We start from the raw sequence: 26,532 nt of genomic DNA, 5'->3' as shown, positions 1-26,532 counted from the left end.
TTAGTATTACCAGTGTTCTCCATATAAGATAAGAGTGGAGGGAAGGGAAAATAAGGAATTAAAGTCCCTACTTCTGCAGCCAAGCCAATACCTAAATTGATTAATACGGCTGCCTTTTTGTAGATCACTCATGCCATGTTTCATTCAGTACCTTGTCTGGAGCAGCTCCTTATGGAAGTAAGTGATCAAAAACTCCATTCCTGTAAAATCAGGATACTTAATGATTGTACCATTACTGCAGTGCTAAAGTTGTCCATGGGCCTATACCACTGGGCTAAGGAATATTGAGAGGCACTCCAGTAATTGTCTCAGGTTCCAAACACAATCTTCTTTGTCCCTACTCTGTTGCATCAGCTTCTGGTTTTAGAAGGTTAGCCATTCAGCACAGTAGTAGCCAGATAAGCGTAGGTCAAAAAAAAAAAAAAAAAAAAAGATTGTGATAGCCTTAATTGCAGGTGCCATGACCACATGGCACATGGATCTATTAAGTAGGTTCCAAGATGACTGGTAAAAGAGTCTGATATCTAGAAAATGAGTTCTTTTGTCCACCTGATTGTTGAAGGTCTACTCCAAAGTGGCTGCCCTCTGGTAATCATTTACCGGACATAAATATCTTCATACTCTGTGCCACTCTGAGAGGGACATCTGCATCTCTCTTCCCCAGAACTTTCTCACTAATTTTCCAGTTTGTTCCTAACCCATGAGTAGCAGGTCAATGAAGTAGCTCCTGTCCATGAGTCAACGTACATTTGCACCTAAGACCATCTCCCTTTTAATGCCAAGTGGGCAATAGATGTACCACCCTAAACTCTGCCCACGGGGAGAATTTCCCTCCACCACTTCCCCCTCCCTCGAGCTCACCTGGTGAGAATGTAGTATAGTAGCTGTTCTTCCCCAGCACATGGGGCAGATACACCTGTAAGCAGGCCCATGCTTTTCCCTCTTCCTTTAACCAGCCAGAGGGAACCAGTCATGAAGACACAAGTGTGGGCGGAGGCGGACGCAATGAAGTGGGAGGAGCAGGTACCGTGGGAGTCTGAGCCCCTTGATCATGCCATCTACGTTTGCCTTTTGGACCTGCTTGGACCTGGTCCCTACATTCAACTTCCATTTCATAATAGAGTTTGCCTTGCATGTCCAATTTTGTGGTTCAATGGGTTAGATAACGCCAGTACATGATTGGCAGTTGAGGTCCCATACTCCCTTGGTGACCCACAGCCATTCATGCAGTCACCATAAGGACTCAGTATAAAACCAGGAGCTAGGTTTTAAGCAGAGAATAGTTACTGGCAAAAGACAACAAGGTATTATTCAAAAATCTATTGTCCTTCTGTGGTTTGTGATATATGTATGTGTGTGTGTGTGTGTACATATATATATACATACACTTACTTGTTTAAGCTTAAATATTTTATAGTAAATTAATATTTTGAGATTATACCCATATCTTAGTATGCATCTCTAAAATGAAAAATATTTTCATACTTACCCAAAATAATCTGTACTTAACAAAATTAAAATTCCTTAATTTTATTTAATACTCAGTCTATATTTAAATTTATTTAATTGTGGGAAATGCCCCTTTCACTTAAATGACTACACTTGCAACTTTTCTCCTGGCTTGACACTTTCAAAAGTAAAATTGTGGGGAAAAAATTGCAAAGTCAGACAAAATTAAATTAAGCTGCCTAAAATTGCATATATAAGAAGCAAATCTTCAAAGAAAAGCAAGTAAATTTAGGACTGTGGTTAAACTCTGAGGAAAGGGCTATGATTGCAATCAGTTAGGTGCAAACATGGAGCCTTGGGATACTGGCAGTGTATTTCTTGATCTGGGTAATGGTTGCATAAGAAATTCCATTATGAGTAGTCATTAAATTATAACTATGTTTATGCATTTGAAAACAAAGGTGTGATATAATGTATGAATAATACATTAAAATACTTTTGGAAAGTAAACTGATAAACAGTTATTCAGTTTTCTTGTATTAAATAAAAAGAAAAGAATAGAGCTTTCACAGCGATCTTTTGATTTATAGTGGCCACATTTAAATAAAGGTGGCTTTTGCAACGCGAATTGTTTAAATTCAACCTATCAAAAGACATTACTGAGGATCTATTTTTGAGGATAACATTGTAATAATGACATATTATTTTTACATAAGGCTGTTAGCTTATATCACAGCTTATGACCATTAATTCTAAACCTTGTTCCATCCGGCATTCTAAATAATTCCCAAGCACTGTAATATTATTTCCACAGTTTGCTTTGACAAATGTTCTAACAAACAGTATCTGAAAAGTTTACAGGAAGACTCAAGAAGGAAGTTTTACAGTTATAAAATTTTATGTTTAAAAACTAAAGATGTCCTTTTATTTGTCGAAGACTAATGCCACGTAGTTAATCTCTTGGCGAAGAGAACGTCCTCCAGTTCTACCAGGGAGAACAGTTAGAGAGCAGCTTGGCTGGCTGCAAATCATAGATCATTCCAACATTCCCATTTCCTGCGTCTTCAGACTCACACCTTTTCAACTTTTTAAAATTTAGGTCATCACTGAGTTCATGCTTAGACTTGTTAACCCTGCAGATGATCAATTTCTCAGGGTCCCACTTCTTGAACCAGCACACCAAATCTTGACTCTTTGGTGGTACACCCATAGCAGTGCATCTGGCCATTTGAGCTTTGTATCTCATCCCTCTGATTCGAACACCTTTAAATTCACTCCCACATGCTCCCCAGGCTCCTGGTGATCTAGACTGCTGAGGTCTCATACGTTTTTGGTCTAGGGCTATCTCTGCCATGAGCAGCCCTCCTATTTAAACCTCCTAGCTCTGCTGATTTCTAAATCTTGTACCTGCCCTGGAGGCAGTAAGAGGTGGTAGGGATAGGTGCTGAAAAGAACTAGCATCAGTTTGGGAGGCTAGTACCTCATCTGTAGTCACTGAAAGACTTCTATGGTAGTCTCTCAATAGGAAAGGTAATTCATGGGACATTCAAGACTTGCCTAAGTCAGCCCGAATGTCTCTACCCTGTTTCTCAGAGTCCCACTTCTTTCCCACTTCTTATCTTAGTCTTCAACTCTACAACCTTATAATCTGTCCTGGGATTGATCCTTAGTCTTGTCGACCCTGAAACATTGGGAGACAAAGCATTCCTTCAAAGCTTTCATAGAGATCTTCTAGTTCCTCATATGTGTGCTTTACTGGCTGCCCAGGGCCTTTAATTTTCCCTGTGTATGCTCTGCAGAAACATACTGAGAAGCCTGATGATTCTAACCATCTTTATAATCACTTTGTTGCTATAGTGACAAAATTTTATTCCCACTTCATTCTATCCTACAGTGATAACCTGAGTAGCTATGATTCCACTGCTTGTTATGGGTTACCTTGATCCTTGCTCCTCCACTCCCCTACCCCAGGAGATTATAATCCTTGGACATATGAGAAATGTCATCCAGAAATACTACTTTGAAGACCTGTTCCTTAAAGCCACTTCATTTAAATCCTCTTTGAATTACTATAAAATTGTGTTGCTGTGAGCCACTAAGTACCAGTAAGTTTGTGGTACTTAATTACAGCAAGAATAGAAAACTAATATATCCTAATATGTCAACTAACAACTGTTATTTCAGGACAGCCACCTTCTTTCATTTCACTGAACGGCTAGAGTTTAGTTATCTCACAGGGCAGTGTAAATTTTTTTTATTTTTGTTTTTATTTGGTGGAAATAGAGCTCACCAAATTCTAAAGGAGATCAAAGGAGTATTTATCATCATTCAGTTGTTCATGCTTTTTACTGAATGTTTATTATGCATTCAATTCCCTCTCTCTCTCTCTCTCTCAAAAGTACACACACACACATTTTAATTATAATCCTGGAAATTATTACCCTGGAAAATTTTAGGGCTATTATTTTTCATTTAAAACTATCCAAAGTCTTAGAGTAGTTAAGATACTTGCTTAAAGTCACGGAGTTAATATGTGCCAGAGCCAGAAGTCAACTCTCAGAACTGTAGGAATTCAAAGTCCATGTCAATTTTATGAAACGATGTGGCTTCCATAAAAGCCAGCAACAGTTCACTCTAAGCATCTTAGCTACATCATGCTCGTCCTTCTTCTAGTATAGCCAGGAAGAAATATGCATGAAATAATTAATTACTACTGAGTAGAATCTGAGAGGAGAGGGTGTCAGTGAGCATAGTTCCCCATTCTTATCCCAGCCTTTAGTTTCAGCTTACCTCAGCTTGCCCCCATAAAGAGAAACTTATAAAAGAACAAGAGAGTTGCTGTAAGCACAGAGTCTAATCTCTCAATCACACCCCTGGACCATATTAAATCAGGTTGTATTCAATAACGGAGCTTCCAGCCATGCTTTATGAACTTCAGAAGATCAGACAATAGATGTAAAGAATTTAAAAAGGATTAATCCCTTGACAGGGAGCTCAAAATATCACTTTCTATCTATTGACCATGGAACTAGGTATGTACATATACTCCAGGAAATCTGGTATACATATTTATCAAAAGAATACTCCTACCTCTGAGCCCTGATGGACATCAACTTGGTATTAACATTGACATCATCTATGAAAATCCGTTTTATTAACATCAAATTTTATGGGCTCCCCCCACACACACACACATGTATAAGCTAAAATTTAAAAGGATGAACTATAATGCTACACACTATAGGATCCTGTCGTTGAGATTCTGGGAGAATGTGTTTCCTTTTCTCAATACATTCATTTCTCAGTAGTGTGCTCTACATTTTGTTTCTGTAATTGGTCTTACACAAGTAAGAAAACTGAGTTCACAATCATTTTTTACCCCTTTGAAATTGTATAGTTCTTTGCTATAAATAACTAGCTTTTCGATTCTATCAACAGGAGTCTACAAGTGATTGACTCTGAATGGTCACTCGCATAGAAGGCTGTCAGAGTGATTTCTCCAAGATGAGAAATGAGCTGGGCAACCCAGCTTGCCCAGGTGAGTGAGGCACAAAGGCTCACATCCATCACATCAGCCCACTGTTATTATTTTCCCTTCATGCCATTAACCCACATAGCGGGATCCAGACTACCAACCTCAAGTTGCTAAAGTGACATCAAACAAGAAAGCTGGTTAAGACGCAACCACTCACAACTGGAACTAGAATCCATGAATCAGGGCTAGGACAAAGAATAAGTGTTCCTTTGTCAGTAAAAACATTTTTTTTTCAATAGCAAAAAGAGCAAGAGTGACACTTGGTGGCCAGTACAGGGCATCACAAAGGACTGTCCCATAGCAAACATTCTCCTCACCAACCTTGCTCTGGGACTCTTGTTTCTAAGTGTCACCACAATACTGCTTTGGGGAATACATTAGGAGTCAGTGTGTCCAAAGATGGACATTCCAAGAAAAAAGAAATAGTCATTAGAACACTAATTCAGGTAACCATTATGTGTCTGGACAGAACCTTATGTAATAAATAAAAAAACTTTAAATAAAGCAATTATCAACCACTGCACAGAATTTCATCAGTCAGTTCTACACTTTGAACTTCACATTCATCCAGGGTAAATGCTCTAACCTTTGTTAAAATCAAAACCCCTACTATTAAGGTTTCTTAGGATAACCAAATTAATTTCCAGTCACTTGTAACTACCTTCTTATCTTTTATCAGTTAAAGCCCAGACCAAGAAAGAGCACGTTTCAAAGTATTTAGCAAATAAATGCATGTATAAATGAATGAAAAAGATCAAGCAAATGGGAACAGAATGGTTTATGAAAATATCACCCCAAGTTAGGTAGAACAGAGATAAACAACTTTTAAAACATAGCTTTCCAGGAACAACAGGGAACAAGAGTTTCCAAGAGATGCTAAAAAAGGGCTACAGTCCATCCTTATACTCTGGAAACAGAGATGCTGGAAAATGTGTTCTAGTGCGTTTGTGGGTGTTTATGCCTAAAGTAATCACTGGGCGTGCAGTCCCTGGCGGTGGTTCTGAACCTTGGCTATACTTTAGATTCACCAGAACAGGTTTTTAAAATCTTTTCATCCAGGCTACAACCCAGACTAATCAATCAGAATTTCTGAGTGTGGAACTCAAGCATGAGAAGTGTTTAAAGGTCCTCAGCAGATTCTAATGTGCAGCCATGGTTGAGAACCACTCTGCTAAGAGAGAGAATGAGAATGGTGTTCTCAAATATTTTGGTCTCAAGATCTCTTCACATTCATAAAAATTATGGAGAACTCCAAAGAGCTTTTCTTTAGGTGAGTCCTATTTTTTGGTATTTACTATGTTAGACATTAAAACTGAGATTAAAAAAAAAAAGATGAATGGAACGTCATAGCAAGTTCCATGGAAGTAGGGGGACTGAGTCCTCTTGCTTCTAAGTCACACTGGTTAGGTGATGTGTGAATGGGGAATATGACTCTGTAACAGAGAAGAACAAACCCAACTCCCTGTTGAATCTATTCCTGTAGCTCTAACCTCTGTGCTCTGTTGCCTGTGCTTAGTCATGCTGGCTCTGCATTTTTGTTTTGTCAAAAGGTAGAAGAATGTTGCCTAGAGCCTGAAATATACATAATTGCCCTTTCTCAAGGTTCTGCCTCCCAGACTTGACCTTTAAAGGCATAACATTTTTCATTCATGTAGAGATAACATGTTGTAGAATAGAAAATAACATTTGTCTTGTTGAAGGTTTATAGGAAGTGACCAGACTTACGTGGACAGTTGCAAGAACAAAGGATTATCACATCCTCTCTGGGGTCTGCCTGGCAACAGAGATCTGCAACAACCAGCCACACCTCTTCCTATTTTAGTACAAAAGAAGCCTGAATTCTAATGCTGGTAAGATGGTTCTTTGAGACACGAGGCTGTCATCTTCTGGTTCTGCTGGCTTTTTGAATTAAGGAATAAAGCCCCTATTCCTTTCCCCAACATCTTGTCTCTAGATTTATTGGCCTGTTGTGGGGTGAAGAGTATGAGCTTGGACTTGGTAACAAGTCGAGATGTGCATGTGAGTTTATGTCACAAAATAAAGTGATCTCCCACTGGCAATGTGACATTGCTTATCTTAAGGCACAGAAGAAAGAGCATGGGGACATACGTACAAGGGCATTAACTAAGTCCAAGACGTGCCACTCCTTCACCATATGAAACTAGTGTTACGGAAGCGACAGGCCAGCCAAGAAACAAGCACCACTCGGAGGGTTGGAGTACTCAGATGTATTACGCCGGCGGGCTCAGAGGGGCTTCTGCTCCGAAGCTCTGAGCACCTCCAAGACGTGCACATGAGGTTTTACAGGGTAAAGTACAAGCTTGGGGTATTAGGCCAATAGGCATGGAACAGCTTTAGCAGCATTATCATCACAAAAGTGGAGGCGGGGAGGCAGCAAACCAACATTCCAAAGCCAGATATGTATCTTTGAAAACCCAGCTGGCTAGCAAAAACACAAGAACAGCAAACCAACACTAATTAACCTAGATTTACAAATTAGTCTAGCAGAACTCAGATCAGTATTCCAATACTTAGACTTGTGAGTTATCTTGTTACCCCAGCCCAGCCTCTCCTTCACATTCCTAGACTTAAGAGTTACCTTGTTAGACCAGCCCGGCTTTTCCTTCACACTAGAACAAATGATTTCATTTCTCTGGGCTTCAATTTCCTCATTTGTGAAATGGGCAGTTGTTTGTAGACTGGATCAGTATTCTTCAAACTGGCATATGAGTATCCCCTCAGGGTTTTCAAAAAATTTCCAAGTGAGTGGGCATTGAAAGTTTTAGGAAAATAAATATCAGAATCCTCAACTTGATGTATTTTGGTGTAGCCTGGGAGCAGGAGACACAATACCTGGGTGGAAACAGAAGGGACTGCCAGCTAGCCCAACAGCAGTCACGAACCAGGCCTAGTTTATTTTTGTATCCACGTTATTGAGTACACACACTGGGGCAGAGTCGGGGTTTCATCAGCTATGTTTATTTCTAACATAGCTCTGAATGTCACAGGCAAAGTGTGCCATTCCAGATCCTGAAAACTTGATAGGTCAAACTCTTAAATAATTGTTTGTGGGCCTTTAAAAACTGCCTGGGAAATGTGTATAGGGTAAAATTTAACATTTTAACTCTAATCAGTAACCAGCCTTTGAGATTTCCTCAGAGAGCGATGATAATTTGTCTTAAATCTTTAATTCGGCAGGAGAAAACAAACGTAAACATCAGTTATAAATGGAAATGAGCTACCTAGTAATGAGTGGAATCTCCGACTCAAATGATAGTTAATAACGGAACAACAATGAAACTCCCTGGTTTGGAGTAAATAGGAATCCTGCCCATGGTTGGTAACAATAGCTACCAATTACTGTGCACTTGCTACTAGTCCAGCACTGTGCTATATCTGCATAATAGTTCTATCAGTGTTCTTTTCCCTTTAATTGGGGGAAGAAACAAGGTTAGAGGCTAAATGATCTGCTTGTGGTCAGAGAACTGCTAATGGGCAGAGCCAGGATTTAAACCCAGATGGCAACCTAGATGGGTTCCAGGAGAATCTCCAGCTGTGAGATTCAGTGGTGGTGTGCTGATCTCCCGGGAGCCACAAGAACGGCTTGCCCATAAATGGACTGTGTGGCAATGAAGACAGCTGGAGTAAGCTGTGTGGGTGTCAGCCGTGCACAGCTGAGCCCCGCAGTTCTGTGCGCGGTTTTACCAAGATGTGAAGCTCCAGCATCTTTTCACATGGGGATCGCTATATGATCAAGCATATTAATAGGCTCCCCACTGTTGAGCAATTCACTAAAAGCAAGTATAATATAGATGAACCATGCTTGGTTAAGTCCATCTATAATTTAAGAGCAGTCCAATTTGACCTGAAAGTTTTTCAACTAGTCAGTTGCTAGTTTAAAAAATAACTTTTTGGGCAAGATTGAGAGTAATGCAAAGCATTTTCTGCATGAAGAAATGCATGTGGCAGTTGGAATTCCAATTCGATTTTGTAAACTACTTTTCAAAGAAATTCACAGTTAATATATCAATACACACTTGATTTCTCAAAGTCTAAGAATGTCATTGCATAGTTTTCTATGCCTCTGTCTATTCTTTTAACATAAAAGAAACCAATGGGATTCAGCTCCCCAAAATCATTTGTTATTGCCACCATGGTCATAGTTATACCCCGTGACCCAAAATTCATCATTTAAAGATACACAAATACTTTCTTAAAATCATAGGATAGCAGGGCATACCAAAACTATCAGGTTAGCCAGCGTTATTTAAATGTAGATGGAAACACCAGGCCAGATTCTCAGGTAGGAAAAGACCAATTAGCAAATGACTGAATTGGAAGAATGCACATTTGGTTTTCAAATAACTTGGCCATCACAGTCTTGTTTTTCACCCCACGGCAAGCCAGATCTAGCTGGCAGTCACTGAATAAACTGAAAATATGAATACAGCCAGGGCCCTTGTAGAAACAACTAAGAGAAAGAACACATTTTTCTCAAAAAGCATGCGATGTACAAACCTGCAGTTGTCATCTGTTCCTTATTCCTGATGGCAGAGGTCAGGGTCATATACGAGTTTGTCTAGTTCCGTGCATGAAATTTATCCCAGGAAACTGGCCTTAGCTTTAGCAGCTGTGGCACAAGACTCCAGAGCACTGTTGTAAAAGCATTGCCATTTCCCATCTGTGTGACTACGGAAAAGTCACTTATTTAAAAGTATTTATATTACTGCAGGTAGTTGCCAAGAGAATTAAGTAGAACAATATACATGAAATACTTAACACCATGACTGGTACCCAGTAAATGCTCAGTAATGTATAATATTACTATATGTGATCAGACTTTGTAGAAAACTAATATGAATCTGTAAATTCACAAGAGTGGTCACCGGAGTCAAAGAGATTGGCATTCACACCTCAACTCTACTACTTACTGGTGGTTTGACTTTGAGAATGGTACTTAATCTCTCTGAATCCTGCTTTTTAAATTTCAACTGTTCTTTGTGAGGAATTGAGTCCTTTTTTAAAAACAACATATTCGGAATTATCCTATAGAAGAAAGGTATGCTTAAATGATGCAACTCCTCAAAACTATGCCTTTTCCATGACCAAAGGTATACAAAGGGGAGGAGGGGGGATGTGAGAACATCATTTAGGTACAGGCATTAAGGATTGTATGGCCTTTAGAGAATTTTAAAATGATAATGATAATACAACTAACTCAAAGCTTGTCTGCTTTTTATGGTTAGATGTGGTTAGATGTGGGGTATAAAGGAACCACCAGATTTTGGCCTCTTAAGGATTTGATCACTCCAAGGCTTACGTTTGCCCTTATGGGAAATGTGGGGTCTATTATATAATATATTAATATATTTCCTTCTCTCTCGTATTTAAAATCATTCCATGTAATGTGTAGTATGCGAAGGTAGTTTTTAAGCTGATGGCTGAAATATTATTATTTCTTCATGTAAAGACATTTGTTTGTATGGACTTTACATGATCATTGTATACTAGAATGAAGACATTAGAGACATGATGTGTCACAGCTTAACAAGATTGTCACGAAGAATCAGTCTAAGCCAGTCTGCACTCCCAGACAACCAGTCAAGCAGTTAATGACTGAGAAAATCTCCTAGTTAATTTGTCAGTTGAAAACTCGGTGGTGAGGCACTTCATATAGTACACAGCCTGCATCCTATCAACAAACTGTCATCTAGAAGTCCCGGAAACGGCTGATGGGTAGAAATCCTTTCCCTCCCCTTTAGAACTGCTACTTCTGGTGAAAAAGAGTATTCCTGTCAACATCTATCCATGCCCCAGTGACAAGGCTCAGAAAGACCAATCACCTGTAGCCTGCTTATGTCCCCGGATAGCCCAGTATTGTGATTACCGCCCCCTGGCCAGGAACCTGTGCCAATGTAAATGAAATAACATGTAAATGGAAACATGTCCCAGGCAGAACTGACTTTCTTGACTATGCTTACTGAACTCAAAATGCCAGAGTCAGAAACACAGTGTAGGCATAAAATCACTTCTAGGAAGTTAGCATGTATGATCTTAAATATTTCCAAGGGATCAAATTAGTCCGGAGAACATTAAGCAATCTCCCTGAGATCTTCTGAGGGTAACACATGCCTAATGCAAGGGAAGCAGAAGTTGTCTGCGACCACCAGAAATAGGAATGTCTCCCCACTGCGCAGAAGTCCTCAAGCCCTGTAGTCTGGGCTCCTGCCTACAAATACTGAAACTGCTACACCTTCAACGTATAAAGGGAAGAGGAAAGTATGGGCAAATGATGGAGGCACAGAGAGCAGTCTTGTTTAATATAAAACACTCTTCATATATCCAACTTGAAAAAAGAGGAAAATGGGCATGGGAATGTCAAAATGCTAAAATTCATCTATTTAGTCGTAGAATCTGAATTCTATACACTTTATCTAAAGCTAGTTTCTTAATGTGTCAGTTTTCTGGGAAGCTCTCCGAGCACTCTCATCAGATAGTTACATCTCCCTCCTAGCCTCTCAGCAAAGTAGATCTGAAAGGGACTTGGAGAGCTTCTTGCCCAGTAGCTTTGACTTCAGAAAACAAAACCAGAGGAGGAAGATGCTTTCCCCAAGGTTACAAGTTAAATTAGAGGTAGAGCTGAAACTAGATGCAGGTCCTGACTCCTCGCATGATGACATTTTCTCTCAGCTGTGTATGTGACAAGGGACAGTGAAATACCCTGCTCTCAAGTCTCAAAACCAGGGCTACACTGAAGTTTCCCTACGGAGGGTTCCTTAGGACAAAATTGGGCAATAGCATTTTATTCTTACCTGTTTAGAGGTTTGTTATAAAGACCTTCCCTACAGCCCTGATGATTCAGGGGTTTTCATGCTAACTTCCTATCCTGAGTTTCCCTCTTGGGCAACTCCCCATGATCCCTAAGCCTGCTCACAATCACTCTCTCCTGTGCTAAAACTTACCTTTCCTGTCCCCTATTCACTCAGTCTCAGCAAACATTTGGCTGACAAATTGATTAAACCTATCCTATCTACACCAGGAGCTTTCTTAACATGTCTCCATTTAGCTGACTCTCCAGATTAAGCGGCACTGGTTTAGTGATCTTACAAAACGCATTAACATAAATTAAAACAGACAATTTTCGTATATTCTTCCTTGCCCTTCACACTTTGCAATAGTTACTAAAAGCTAAGATGTTAGAGACTTAAAATTTGATCACTTTATGTTCGAATCTGTAAGGTCAGAAGGTTAAGAAATTATAAGTGAGAGGAAACAAGTAGGAGAAATGGGGTCTTGCTGACCATTCATTTTCTTAACTAAGCATATTCCCCATTTGGAGCTATTTTTCAATCATGCACCATGGTTTTTATATCTGCCTGTTTTTTGGACATTCTTTGTTTTTATATTTGCTTTCATCAGTTTTGTTACAGATGTTTATAATGTGTTGAACTCCAAACATTTTAGTATGTTGAATTGCTCCCAGTACTTAATTTTTTATTAGAGTGATGAAAAAGTTTTATTTCTGCCTTTCTTTTCAATTCCCTGGATTTTATAAAATACCAAAGCTCTCTTACTTCTTGGGGAAATATTTCCTTCCAAGTCAAGAGAACTTAGGCTATTATTTTGAGGAAAGTCAAGTTTTATTTCAGTAATCACCACATCGATCATGTTTCTAATTCTGTCTACCTGAGCACAAAGCAAATTAATCCTGCTCTTGGGATTATTGACAGATTGGAAGAAAATACAGAAACAGTCTCCTGCGAAGATGTAACTTATTAAAGTGCTGTCTTAAGATCATTTGATAAATTCAGAACCAACTACTTGTCTTTGGCAAACCAACAGAATCAAACAGAGATCTGCCTGAACACCATACGGCCTAGATTTTAAGAAATGCTCTCCTTCTCTATACAAATACATTTTTAAGTAAACACTTCTAGAGTAGTTGTAGATTTACAGAAGAATTATAAGTATTTACAGAAGAATTATAAGTATTTACAGAGAGTTCCTGTATACCCCACACTCAGTTTCCCCTGATGCCAACATCTAACGTTAGTATGATGGTACACTTGTCACAACCACCAAACAAGCCACCACTGACATGCCATTTTTAACTAAAGTCTATACTTCAGATTTTCTTGGTTTTTACCTAATATCACACTTCTGTTCTAGGACCCTATCTAGACTACAGTTGAAATCAGCGATCTAGTCAGTAACAAAACTAGGACAACCATCTACATATGCCATACTGCAGTTTAGTCCTGTTTCAACCACACAATGCAACTTCCTCCTTTTTCAAAGTTTACCCTCAATACACAAGATACCCACCAGATTTAATCAAATTTGGTAAAACACTGAGTCGATCCAGTGAATCAAAATTAGCTATACTGGTTGTTCGCCTGAATAGACAAAATGACTGACTGAAATTGTTGCTCCGATAACAGCTGACAGAAGCGGCTAGAAAATCAGAAATGGCAAGCGAGGGCTTTCATTGGCTGAACAGAAAGTACAGTACCTCAGGGACAGGAGATGCTCATAGGTTGTCCCTTGGGACCCTTGACTTCCCTCTGAGCATCTCATGTCCTGTTCTCTAACTCCAGGTTGGTCCAAGCCCAATATAGATAAGGTAGGTAAAATTAATCTTTTATTCTTTTACCTCCTTTTATTTTATATTGGATACTGCTGATTGAAGGTAAAGTCTCCTTTGAGCAAATATGCATTCCTTTAGTTTTTCCCATTACATCAGCTGAGACACCCCCACAGTCCATGTGGGAACAGGGATACAAGTATGTGCCATCTTTTCCTCTGTGTGCTCCCCCAGCAAGAAAGTCACAGGGATCATCCAGGTTCCTGCTACAGCTGGTAAATTATTCTGATCTATCTGTCCATTTGAACTTGGGTGAACCAAAATGTGAACAGCAAAAAGAGGAAACTTTACAAGTGGCTATTCAAAGGGCTTACCATGTTTTACCAAAATTTATTACTGAACTGCCTTGAAATCTTAAAATTGGATACTAAAATCAATGGGATGAGAATCTGTAGAATGTAAACAAAGTCCCATGAGCAGTTTCAAACTTTAAAACTCTTTTCATTTTTATAGTTACCAGCTTATTGCTAATGCAGTTTCTAGTTAAGTTTTGCAGACTATGCAAACCTTTCATTCTAGTCTAAGAAATTATGCAACCTTTATTGATTATGCTCAGAATGTGTGACTGGTCACCGTAAGACCCTGTGCTTGGGAGCAAGACTCCCAAACCAGGTTTCCCCAGGTTTCTGCTTGGCCAGTCTTGAAGTAGTATGCAAATACCCAGGCTTACAACTGGATACATGGATTTCCTGGACCAGCGTTTCTCAACATGTGGTCCACAGACTGACAATGTCAGAATCTCCAGATATTTAAAATGAAGACTCCTGGGCTTTATGCAAATTATGGTATTGGAATCTCTCCTGAAGGTGGAGGAAGGCAGAAACCTGCACCTTTAACAAGGGCTATAAGCCACTGTGATAACTGGCAGTTTTATATGAGATTTTATATATATATATAATCATGAACAGGGTGTTTTGATTGTGGGATTGGACTTTGGAAGTGTATTTTCATGATGGATTTCAGGCTTGGACCACGCTGACCTGAAGAGGAAGGAGCTCTTGTATTCATTTGTTTTATCTAAGAACCAATTGATCGGGTTTTTTCATTCTACTACTTTAGTTTGACACTAGTACATCTTCTGACAGTAAAGCCATACATTGTTAAGAGGGATTACTAAATATATTTACCATGTTAGAGCCATAAAAAAAGAAAATTTACTCTTAACATGAAAATTTACAAAATAACTCTTGACTATTGACAATAGATTAAATTTTGTTTTGAAAGCATGCATGGACTGAAGCATTGTGCTATACATTAGAAACTGACACAACACTGGAAACTGACTATACTTCAGTTAAAAAAAATACACACACACACACACACACACACACACACACAAAGCATGCATGCCCTCAAACACCTGGAACGTGACTTACAAATGAGAAGTCCTTGTTCAGAGTAAGCACCCATGCATTATATGCCAAAGTTAAAATAAGCAATTGCAAATTACAAAGACAGAATAAAGATATTCTGTCATTTTGGTACATGTAGTGGGGAACGCATGAAAGAAAAAGAGCTCATATATCAACAGTATCACTGTTGTATAGTTACTGAACCTTCATAAGCACGAGTCCCCGAGTGATTACTCAGTGTTGAAGGTCTGGACTTATTACATAAAGTATCCATCAAAGCCAAGATGATGAAAGATAAGCAGCTTCCATGTGATTAATAGGTACAAGAGTACAAAACAAAGGAGATTAAAAAAGCCAATGGGTTTTATTGATAGAGTCAACCTTAACTCTCAACAAGGCAAAATACTGATTCAGTCAGCAACCCATTGAGCAGCTTAGAAAAATACTTCTCTGCCCTAGATGACACACTAACGTGAGTTTGTAGATGGAAGCACATTTAGCAAATTCATTCATGAAGTTCAAGGAGAAATATGTGTTTTATTAAAAATCATGATTTCTTAAAAGAGATCAAATCAACATAGTCTTACAACAAAGGCATAGGATTTTATTTCATCTAGAAAACCCCTTGAGTTCAGTTGAAAAATTTTACTGAAGCTGCTATAGATTCAATTAAGGAGGAGCTGACTAAACAGCGCTAATCCAAGAATCCGCTTGTAATTCCTTCCATTCACTGATTCTTTCTCTCTGTGTGTCTGTGTGTCTGTCTGTCTCTTATAGGGTAATCAGATTTAGCAAGTAAAAATACAGAGAACTCAGTTAAATTTGAATTCCAGATAAACAAGAAATATGTTTAAAATTATTCTGTATTTTGTCTGGCAATCTAGCATGCCTATGTATGCATATCTGTGTATTCAGTTTTCTTGTTATAGCTACTGTTCTTAGCACAAGAACAGTTACTATTTACATGGATAATATCCTTAGAATTAGAGAATTTAGAGCAGGAAGAGACAGGCATAATGTACTTAAATAATTGTATTCCAAAGTTAAGTAAACTGAGACGTAACCAGATTAAAAGACTTGTCAAAATCCCACAGCTAGTTAGCATCCCGAGAAGGAAGTAGAGGATACTTATTCCAGTTCCCAGTTGTTTCTTTTTCCAGTACTACACAGTTTCTCTTTTAAATCTGAACTACTAGTTGGTTTTTCAGTGACAAGTTTAGGCCAGACTGATCACTTCACTTAGACAGACATACCTATTTAGAAATCATTTTCATTTCTGCATATGGGATGAAATATACACACACATATACATAAGCCAGAAGGAGAGTTTCAAGGCAACACATTATACAGAGAGAACATTTGTTGTTTGGGGTTGCCCAGAATCCATCCCTCCTTTAAGTATTAGTACCCACAACTTATTTTAAAGAAGAACCTTTTCCTCCACGGAATATAATCTGAGGGCTGTTGATTAGGACACCTTTCCAAGCAACTGAGTGAGCACATGACCCACTCAACAAGCTAAACCAGTTGATCGTTTTCATTTCCCAGCTCCCTGCTAGACTTCAGTTCTAATTTTGATGCAAGCATGAAAAAGAATATTTCTCCACTCCTACCCTACTCCAGATAGCAAGAAGGTTTAGAGTCATTCATTGTAGCAGAAATGACTGAGCAAGAAATGGAACAGTTCATACTTCCAAGACCATTTAGAGCTAATTATTTCCTTCTGTTTAAAGCCTAGTTCTTCAGCTCCTTTCATAGTCTTCTAATAAATTACCTGTTTAGCTTATAGAAACAAAATTGGCTTCTGTTGCTTGCAACCAAGGAACTGTGATTGACACATACTATTTATATATTTCAAAAAGAAACTGAATTGTAATGCTATCATGGAAAGAACTTCTAATGTCAGAGGCAATCCATGAATTGAGTGATGCAAAGCAAAGAATACTGAGTCACTGAGAATTTAAAATATACACTTTTTACTTGTGTCAGTATAAAATTGGTCCAAAAAAATTGTTCAAATGCAGAAAATGAAAATTCAAAATGTTATATAGATTATTGTTAATAAACTTACAAATACCTAAATATAAAAACTGAAAATATAAAGCTTGTGGAAGAAACATAAGAGAAAACTTTTTCTACCTTGGGTTAGGTAAAAGATTTCTTGAAAAGTCAAGAAAAGCCTGAACCATATGAAGAAAATGTTGATAAAATGGACCTCAGCAAAACTGCAAACTTTTGCTTTTTGAAAGATGCTGTTCAGGAAATGGAAAGACAAATTATAAACCTCAGAATGAGAGTAAAACTTTACAAAAATATATCTGATTAAAAATTTACAGCTAGAATATTTAACCAAAAAACTTCAAAACTCAGTAATTTAAAAAAACAGTAAAAATAAGCAAAAGATTTGAACAGATACTTCACCAAAGAAGATACACAGATGTCAAATCAAAAAATGAGAAAACGTTCAAAATACCTAGTTATTAGAGAAATGCAAATTAAAAATATAATGAAAAAATCTCACAACCAAAATGAACCTAAGGATTCATGACAACTTAATGTAATTTGTTATTCCAAATAGCATCCTAGAATCTGGGAAAACCTAAGGAAATCTAAATAAAGTACTGAATTTAATTAGTGATAATGTATTAATATTAACTCATTATTGTAATAAATATGCTTTACTAATATAAGATGTTACATACAAGGGAAACTGAGTATAGGATATACGGAAACTTTCTGTATTTCAGTAAATCAAAATCTTTCAGTAAATCAAAAACTGTTCGAAAAAATAAAATCTATTAAACACACACACAAATCCCTATTAGAATGACTATACCAAGTGTTGATGAGGATGTGGAGATACTAGCACTCTCATATACGGCTGACAGGGATGTAAAATAGTACCACTGTGCAAAACAGTTTGACAAAACAAAATCTAATTAAAAAAATAAACTTGTATCCAGAATATATTTTTTAAAACTCTTATAATGCAATAGCAAGAAGACAACCCCGAAAAAATGGACAGAAGATGTGAACACATACTTTATCAAAGAAGGTATATAGATGCCAATAAGCACGTGAAAAGATATGGAACATCGTTATTCATTAGGAAAACACAAATTAATAACTACCAACAAAATATAACTATAGTGCTAAAAGGGCTAAATTTTAAAAGACTTATGATACCAATTACTGGTGAGGGTGCAGAACAACTTAGAAGTCTCATATACTGTTGGCGAAAGTGCAAAATAGTATACTAGTATAGCCCATTTGTAAAACAGCTTGCTTGTTTCACATGAAGATGAATATACATTTACCATACAGCTCAGCAATTCCTCTTCTGGGTATTTATCCTAGAGAAATGAAAACATACGTCCATACAAAGACTTGTATGTAAATGTTTACAGCAGCTTTGTTCTATTAGCCAAAACCTGGAAAGAACCCAAATGTGTATCAACAAATGAATGGACTGCATAGATAAACAAACTATAGTACATCATATGACAGAATTTTACTCAGAAATAAAGGAATGAACTATTGATACATGCAAAGATATCAGTGACTCTCAAAACCATTACGCTAAGTTAAAGAAGCTGGACAATAAAAGCAATATACTATATATTTCATCTATACGGCATTCTGGAAAAAGCAAGACCATAGGGGTGGGAATCATCCCAATGGTTATCAAAGGCTAAAGGATGGCAGAAGAGATTGACTGACTGTAAAGGGGCATGAGTCACTTTTTATGCTGATGAAAATATTACATATCTTCTTTTTGAAGCAAAATCAATTACAATGTGTCAATTTTTGGTGTACAGCATAATGTCCCAGTCATGCATATACATACATATATTCGTCTTCACATTTTTCTAAAGATTATTACATAATATTGAACATAGTTCCCTGTGCTATACAGAAGAAACTTTTTATATATCATGATTATAGTGGTGGTTACATATTTAACAAAACTCACTGAATTACACACATGAGAAGAATAAATTTTATTTTATGTAAAGAATGCCACCAAATACCTTTTTAAAAATGAGGCAAACATTAGAAAGAAAAAAAAAAACACAGTTGCAGGAGAGAGATAATAGGAATTTGAAATACGTTAGTGAAAACATTAAGGCTTTCCCAAGGCACTAAATCTGAAGGACTCTGAAAGATTAATAGAGGCCGGTGATGAGGACTTCTCCCACTCCTGTCACGTTTCCCAACCATGAGATGACTCCACATCCAATACCATCTGAGGCTGCCTGGCTGCCTGCCTACTTGCGGCAGCAGGGGCCTTGCGCTCCACGCCCCGTGAGCCAGCCTGCTGTCCTCTGCCCACAGGCATGCTGCCCCACAAGACCAAGAAAGGCCAGGCCGCTCTGGTCTGCCTCAAAGTGTTTGATGGGATCCCGCCACCTTATGACAAGGTCTCTAAACCTCTCTCCTTCCCTAACAGAAAAAGTGGATGGTGGTTCCCGCCGCCCTAAAGGTCGTGTGTCTGAAGACTACCAGGGGAGTTTGCCTACCTAAGGTGCCTGGCTCATGAGGTTGGCTGGAAGTGCCAAGCAGTAACAATCACCCTGGAAGAGAAGAGAGGAAGGAAAAGGCCATGATCCATTACCGGAAGAAGCAGCTCATGAGGCTACAGAAGTAGGCTGAAAAGAATATACAGAACAAAATCGACAAATCCACAGAGGTCCTCAAGACCCATGGACTCCTAGTCTGAGCCCAGGAAAACTGACTGTTTATTCTTTAAATAAATAATAAAAGATTGATAGAAATGTATGTGGTAAAGGAGAGAAGTGATGGGTGTGTGCAGAGAGTGTTCCACGTAGGGAGTGTGGTCTGCACAGAGGATTGATGGTAGCAAGAAATAAGGCGCATCCCGACCTGGGGAAATGACAGTAAACCACAGTGGCTGGGCACTGACAGCAGTGCTAGACATAGATAGGACCTAATTTCACAGTATCAAGTACAAAAGGTGGGGTACAGTTTTCCAGTTTACTGAGCTGAATGAACAATGGTATACCTCCTCATGCAGGTACAGCAGCTTTGCAAGAGAAGATCACGAGTCTGTTCTTGTACATGTCAAGTAAAAGTTTCCTGGAGGTGCTACAAATATGACAAATAAGGCAACTGGACAGTTGAGGTTAAGTCATATAAAATTTCTAATAGTCAGCCACCTTGACCTACAAAAGGCAACTCATATGTTTGGATCTAGTAAGTTCCCAGAGCTCCTATTCAACCAAGAGTGATATTAGTACCTTTATTTTAAAAAGAGAAAATGCTGAGTATTCGTCAAATAAAATTATTATAGCAATCACACTTCATAATATAGAGCCATTTATGAAGAATATATAAGATTCAAAGTTGCATATGATGTGAAATATACTTTATGCATCATGTATTTTTGGCAGTAGCTATTAATCAATTCCTTTCGAAACAAATTAAAGTAATTATGATCCATCATAGATGTTGATATAAATAACTAAGGGAATTTGGAAAAGAAGTAATTCACCACTGGAGATTTGCCAATAAATAAATTCTTCAAGTATGACTCATGGTTGCTCCTCTGAGATCAGTTAACTACTTCTGTAAGTCAAACTCCAGCTTCCATAAACTCAAATAACCTGTCAATTTTTTTTCTGTTGTAATATTATTTCATGCAAAATGATACTAATTATTATTTAACTGTAGGTAGGCACAATCTTCACCAACTTCATAACAGAAATAGGTTTTAAGAGATAACTCATAGGCTCCAGATCAAGAAAATAACGTGGGAAGATCCTGAGCTCACATTCTGCCATGGACACAACAAAACTACAACTACCTATTTCCACAACTGTCTCTGTAAACGACCTGGAGACTACCAGAACTGTTCTACAACTCAGGATACAAAGAAAAGGTCATACTGAAATAAAAAGGAGGGGGCAGAGACACAGTCTAATCTGAACCCACACCCCCAGTGTGGTGACCCCCAGATGGTAGGGGAAATCACAACCTTGAAGGTCCCCATTGAGGAGTAAGGGGTCTGAGCCCTGCATCAGGCTCACAGCCCTGGGTACCTGCACCAGCAAGACAAATCCCCAAAATATCTGACTGAATCCCAGCAGAGCTTACATTCAGGAGAGCCAGAGGGCTATGGTAAACGAAGACTCTGCACTTGAAGGGCTCCCACAGAAACTCACTTCCCCCAGTCCAAGCACAGAGGCAGTCTGGGTCATAGGAGAAGGATATTCACTGCCCAATCTTAGGGCATGTGACAGAGGGGCAGGGATCTGGTGGAACTTTCTCCAGGGACAGAAACGCTGGCAGGAAACTTTTTTTTTAAACGCTCCGTTCACCTAGCTAGCAGGTACCATTTTTCTTACTCTCATCATCTCCATCATTCTAAGCTAATACCTTATGCCCCACTCTGGTGTTTCCCTGAGTACGCACCCTGCCCAACCTATCCATCTGGGCTAACCCCTCCAAAGCAATTCCCACCCTGCCCCACCCAGCAGGCCATCTCGGCCAGCACCAATGTCCCTCCAAATCCTGCTCTGCCTCACCCAGCAGGTAGCCCCACAAACACCAGCATTCCTCCAAAGTGGCTCCCACTCCTGGGATCTATCCCTGCACACCAGCTTACCAGTGACAGCTGAGGCCAGGCCTTATAGACACTTGCATTGGGGGTCAGCCCCATGTATCAGTGCACCTGTAGTAGCCTTGGACAGGCCTCACAGATGGCCAGTCTGAGGACAAGTCCTGCCCACCATGACGTTCACAGCAGTTGCATCTGAGCCTCGCAGCCAGCTAACCTCAGGGTCAATCCTGCCTACCGGCACATCCACGGCAATCATGGCCCAGCCACAAGAGGAATGTGGAAATATTGCTGGAAACTCAGCTGTGCTCCAGACTAGAACCTCTTTACCTATGCTATGGATTTTTAATTTATTTTCTCTTATTTCATGTACACTGCTTTTTTTTGGTTACCGTGTATGATGGATATGTATGGAAAAAATGTATTTGGGATAACAATTACAGTTGGTTAATTTGAAAAAAAAACACAGGGGCCCCCACATAGGGGATACCCCTGAAGACTTGGCTCTAGTGACCAAGGGAGACAGCACCACTGGGCCCTACCAGATACCGTCTACATAAGGCTACTCTTTTAAGACCTGGGAATGTAGCTGATGTACATGATACATAGAAACAAAACCAGGGAATTAGGCAAACTGAAGAAACAACAGAATATCATACAATAGAAGAATAAGATGAAACCTCAGAAAAAGAACTAAATGGAACAGAGATAAGCAATTTACCAGATAAAGAGTTCAAAGTAATAGTCATAATGATGCTCACCAAACTTAGGAAAACAATGGATGAACTCAGTGAGAACTTCAACAAAGAGACAGAAAACATAAAAGAGAACCAACCAGAACTAAGGAATACGACTACTGAAATGAAAAATACACTAGAGGGCACCCACAGCCGATTAGAGGATTCACAGGAAAGGATCAGTGATCTGGAAGACAGGATAGTGGAAACTATCCAACTGGAAGATCAAAAAGAAAAAAGAATTTCAAAAAATAAGGGTAGTTTAAGGGACATCTGGGACAACATAATATTCACATTATAAAGATCCTAGAAGGAGAAGAGAGAGAAAGAGGAACAGAAGAATTATTTGAAAAAGTAATGCTGAAAATTTCCTGGTAAAGGAAACATACATCCAGGTCCAGGTAGCAAAGAGAGTTCCAAACAAAGGGAATCCAAACGGACCTACACCAAAACACATTATAATTAAAATCTCAAAAGTTGAAGATAAAACAGAATCTTAAAAGCAGCAAGAGAAATATGACTAGTTACATACGAGGGGTCCCTGATAAAACTATCAACTGATTTTTCAACAGAAACTTTACAGGCTAGACAGGACTGGCACAATATATTCAAAGAGCTGAAAGAAAAAAACCTGAAACCAAGAATACTTTACCTATCAAGGTTATCATTCAAAATTGAAGGAAAGAGTTTCTCAGACAAGCAAAAACTAAAGGAGTTCATCATCAATAAACCAGCCTTATAAGAAATGTTAAAGGGATTTCTTTAAGTGAAAAGAAAAGGCAACAACTAGAAATAAGGAAATTATGAAAGAAAAAATATCACTGGTAAAGGCAAATATACAGTGATGGTAGTGGATCAACAACATATAAACCTAGCGTGAAGGTTAAGAGAAAAAAATAACAAAATCATCTATATCTAAAATAATTAGTTCAGTAGTACACAAAATTAAAAGATGTAAAATATGACATACAAAACATAAAACATGGCGGGGGCTAGTAAAATGGTAGTCCTTTTACAACAAGCTCAAACTTAAGTGATCATCAACTTATAATAGATTGCTATATACACACATTGTTATATATGAACCTTATGTAATCACAAACCAAAGACCTATAAATGGATACACAAAAAATAAAGGGGAATACAAACATAATGCTAAAGAAATTCATCAAATCACAAGGGAAGAGAATAAGAGAAGAAAGAAATGAACTACATAAAAAACCAGAAAACAGGCAAGAACACACAATGGAATAAAGACAATCTCTTCAGCAAATGTTGGACAGCAGCATGTAAATTAGTGAAGCTAGAATACTCCCTCACATAATACACAAAAATAAACTCAAAATGGCTTAAAGACTTAAACATAAGACAAGACACAATAAAACTCCTAGAAGAAAACACAGGCAAAACATTATCTCACATACATCTTAGCAATGTTCTCCTAGGGCAGTCCACCCAAGAAATAGAAATAAAAGCAAAAATAAACAAATGGGACCCAATTAAACTTACAAGCTTTTGCACAGCAAAGGAAACCACACACAAAACAAAACAACAACCTACGAAATGGGAGAAGATATTTGCAAAAGATAAAACTGACAAAGGCTTGATCTTCAGAAAATATAAACAGCTCATACGACTTAAGAAAAAAACAAACAACCCAATCCAAAAATGGGCAGAAGACCTAAACAAGCAATTCTCCAAGGAAGACATACAAACGACCAATAGGCACATGAAAGAATACTCAGTATCACTAATTATCAGAGAAATGCAAATCAAAACTACAATTAGGTATCACCTCACACCAGTCAGAATGGCCATCATTCAAAAGTCTACCAATGACAAATGCTGGACAGGGTGTGGAGAAAAAGGAACCCTCCTACACTGTTGGTGGGAATGCATTTGGTGTAGCCATTGTGGAAAACAGTATGGAGATTCCTCAAAAGACTAAAAACAGACTTATCATATGACCCAGCAATCCCACTTCTGGGCATATATCCAGAAGGAACCCTAATTCAAAAAGACACCTGCACCCCAGTGTTCATAGCAGCACTATTTACAATAGCCAAGACATGGAAACAACCTAAACGTCCACCAACAGATGACTGGATAAAGAAGATGTGGTATATTTATACAATGGAATACTATTCAGCCATAAAAAGATGACATAATGCCATTTACAGCAACATGGATGTTCCTGGAGAGTATCATTCTAAGTGACGTAAGCCAGAAAGAGAAAGAAAAATATCATATGATATCATTTATATGTGGAATCTAAAAAAAAGAAAAAGAAGACAAATGAACCTAAATATGAAACAGAAACAGCTCACAGACATAGAATACAAACTTAATGTTGCCAGCGGGGAGGGGAATGGGAAGGGACAGACTGGGATTTCGAGATTTGTAGATACTGACAGGTATATATAGAATAGATAAACAAGTTTATATTGTATAGTACACGGAAATATATGCAAGATCCTGTAGTAGCTCACGATGAAAAAGAATATGAAAATGAATATATGCATATTCATGTATGACTGAATTGTGCTGTACACCAGAAATTGACACAACATTGTAAACTGACTATAACTCAATTCAAAAAAATTTTAATAAAAAACAATAAAAACATTCAGGACTTCAGATTTACCCTGAAAAAAAGAAAAAACCCAGAAAACAATTAACAAAATGGCAACAAGTACATACATATCAATAATTATTTTAAATGTGAATGGACTAAATGCTCCAATCAAAAGACAAAGGAAGGATGAATGGATTAAAAAAATAAGCCCCATATATATGCTGCTTACAGAAGACTCAATCCAGATCTAAAGTCACACACAGGCCAAAGTGAAAAAATGGAAAGATATTCCATGCAAATGGAAATGAAAATAAAACTGGTGTAGCAATACTTATATTAGACAAAGCAGACTTCAAAACAAAGACTAAAACAAGAGACAAAGAAAGTCATTGAATAATGCCAAAGGGATTAATCCAAGAAGAGGACGTAAACTTGTAAACATCTATGCATCCAACTAAGAGCACCTAAATACACAAAGGTAATATTAGCAGATATAAAGAGAGAAATTAACAGTAATACAATAATAGGAGGAGTCTTTAATACCTCCACCACATCAATGGACAGATCATCCAGACAGAAACTCAGTAAAGAAACACTGGCCTGAAGTAACACATTAGACCCAATGGACTAAATAGATGTACAGTTGACCCTAGAAAAATATGAATGTGAACTGCACAGGTCTCCTTATCTGTGGATTTATTTCATTAAATACATACTACAGCACTACACAATCCGTAGTTGGATGTGGAACTGCAGATATAAAGGGTGGATTATAAAGTTATACACAGATTTTGGACTGTGAGAGAGCTGGCACCTCTAACCCTTGCATTGTTCAAAGGTCAACTGCACACAGAACATTATACCCTAAAACAGCAGAATAAACATTCTTTTCAAGTACACATGGGACATTCCCCAGGACAGATCACATGCTAGGTCACAAAACAAGATGCAATAAATTTTAGGAGATTAAAATCGTATCAATCACCTTTTCTGACCAGAATAAAACCAGAAATCAATTACAAAAAGAAAACTGGAAAAACACAAATACTTGGAGGCTAAACAACATACATGTAAAGAACAGACGGGTCAATGAAGAAATTAAAGAGGAAGTCAAAAAAATACCTTGAAGCAAAAGAAAATGGAAACACAATGTTTCAAAATATATGGGACACAGCAAAAGCAAATCTAAGAGGAAATTTACAGTGATATAGGCCTAACTAAAGAAAGAAGAAAAATCTCAAATAAACAATCTAAGTTTACACTTAAAGGAACCAGAAAAAGAAAAACAAAGTCCAAAGAGAGTAGAAAGAAGAAAATAATAAAGATGAGCAGAAATAAATAAAATGAGACAAAAATAGAAAAAGTTAATAAAACTAAGAGCTAGTTCTTTGAAAAGATAAACAAAATTGATATACCTTTAGCCAAACTCATCATGAAAAAAAGAGAAAAGGCCCAAGTAAATACAAGCAGAAATGAAAGAGGAGAAATTAGAACCAACTCCACAGAAATACAAAGGATCATAAAAGATACTACAAACAGTTACATGTCAACAAATTGGACAACCTAGAAAAAGTGGGTAAATTCCTAGGAACAGACAATCTTCCAAAACTAAATCAGAAGATAGAGAAAATCTTTAGACCAATCACTAGTAATAAAACTGAAT

At 37.9% G+C, this 26,532-nt stretch overlaps 1 long non-coding RNA gene and 1 other non-coding gene across 2 annotated transcripts; one reads left to right on the top strand and one right to left on the bottom strand.

The window, feature by feature from the left end:
- Positions 1 to 19,152: 19,152 nt before the first annotated feature.
- Positions 19,153 to 19,236, top strand: LOC116662843. The gene has a single exon (XR_004318933.1). It is a non-coding gene; the product is annotated as a small nucleolar RNA Z195/SNORD33/SNORD32 family (small nucleolar RNA).
- Positions 19,237 to 19,309: 73 nt separating this feature from the next.
- On the bottom strand, positions 19,310 to 24,620 carry LOC116662669. The gene is made up of 3 exons (XR_004318648.1): positions 24,609 to 24,620; positions 24,247 to 24,249; positions 19,310 to 19,688 (listed from the first exon to the last, which is right to left on the bottom strand). It is a non-coding gene; the product is annotated as an uncharacterized LOC116662669 (long non-coding RNA).
- Positions 24,621 to 26,532: the final 1,912 nt, after the last annotated feature.

This window comes from Camelus ferus, chromosome 3 (assembly GCF_009834535.1).
Source record: "Camelus ferus isolate YT-003-E chromosome 3, BCGSAC_Cfer_1.0, whole genome shotgun sequence".
Classification (NCBI taxonomy): Eukaryota; Metazoa; Chordata; class Mammalia; order Artiodactyla; family Camelidae; genus Camelus; species Camelus ferus.
Note: the sequence above shows the minus strand (reverse complement) of the source record. Positions and strands in the feature narration are given on the sequence as shown.